A 1680-nucleotide genomic window follows, 5' to 3' on the forward strand; every position below is an offset into this window, starting at 1 on the left:
TGCATGGATATGTTTTGGTTACGTCCTGCAATGTGTGATTAAAGAAACCTGGAGGGTGAAGAAAAAATAACAGAAATCTCTTTTATATTTACTCCTTCAACAAACTCCTGACCTCAGAAGGGCAAGCCATAAGTTAGGTAATAAAGTCATACAACGAACACTTTTATTAATACTAATAATACTACACAACCATATCGCTCTTCTGAAATTCTCGTGTGTATGTTTACAAATCTACTGTTGTTCCACGCCAACCAGTCTATACTTTTTTGCTGTACCTTCGAAGTGAAAGATATTTATTGTTACATTTGTTGATGGTTGGACTCTAGTGAGTCAGAAACTATTAATAAAGAGTTTGTTTTGTCCAGTATTTCTGCGATTAGAAGGGTCTATCTAAAAGATATTTCATTTGTATATGAGAAAATAAGAAAGTTTATTTTCTAAGAATAAAATAAATATTTTCAATGTGAAGTTAACATTAAGTTTCGAAGAGGAGCTAAACAGAAGAATTTGTTACCATTTAGATCAGTTTTCAGACAATTCAGTATACTCTAAAATGGGAAGAAGGCAAACTTGGAAATATTTTACTAAAGAAACTTCGATGTAAATATTGCAAGGTCAAAATAAAATAAAGAACAAAGGTAGCACAAACGTGTTATGGAAACATTTAAAAGCACAGCAATCTACTATATCAGTGAATCTGAAAAAAGTTTTGACGAATTTTAGATATTCAATTTTATCATCACAATTTCAGATGCAGGTTTGAATACGAATCAAGATCTGAGATTCGAATTTCGGATCCAGATCCGAGATCCGAGATCCGAACCCAGATCCGAGATCCGGACCCAGATCCGAGATCCAAGTTTCGGATCCAGATCCGAGATCCGAATTTCGGATCCAGATCCGAGATCCGGATCTGAGGTTCGGATCCGAGATCCGGATCTGAGATTCGGATCCGAGATCCGGATCTAGGTCCGGATCCGGCAAGATCCGGATCCGGATCTCACTGGATCCGGGATATCCGGATCCGAAAATTTTTGGCCATCCCTAATGCATACCCAAAAAGATTAGTAAATCTAGGAGAAGAAAAGTGATCATGAATCAGTGATGGGATATTAATTATATTATTACGGAGATGTAAATTCATGTTATAGTTGTAGAGAAGGACAGTGTCAGAAAAATCTCTCAAGAAAATTTTTAACGGCCTAAAGAACACAACAAGAGGCTGAATCCTACCAGTTGTTCCTGCAAAAATGGTTTCTGAGTTACTCTTTTGTTCTTAAAATAGATTCGAAGTTTATGAATTGTAACCACTCCACAAAGCTAATAACAAAATGGACTTTGCATTAGACGCTTGAAGAAAAATCTCTTGGAACCATGATGTCACAAGACTTGATGTTAATTTTTCCGGATTTGATGCTTTCACAAGGATATTTTCAAATTTAAAGAGGTTGTGTTGGACTATAAGACCAAATGTTCCATTGTTTTCCTACAAAACAATTAACAGTAGTGATAATAAAACACTATTTGCGGAAATTAAAGGCTGTATGATGTAGCTACGAGTCATAGAATTTACTGACTGTGCCACACTTTCTACTGTTTGTGTCCCTATAAACACTAGAGTACGTCCCGTCTGCATTTCCAAATTAAACCGTATTGATCAGAGTTATAAATATTTTCTTT

The sequence above is a fragment of the Thermobia domestica genome, chromosome 11, assembly GCF_964235325.1.
Source record: "Thermobia domestica chromosome 11, izTheDome1.hap1.1, whole genome shotgun sequence".
Taxonomy (NCBI): domain Eukaryota; kingdom Metazoa; phylum Arthropoda; class Insecta; order Zygentoma; family Lepismatidae; genus Thermobia; species Thermobia domestica.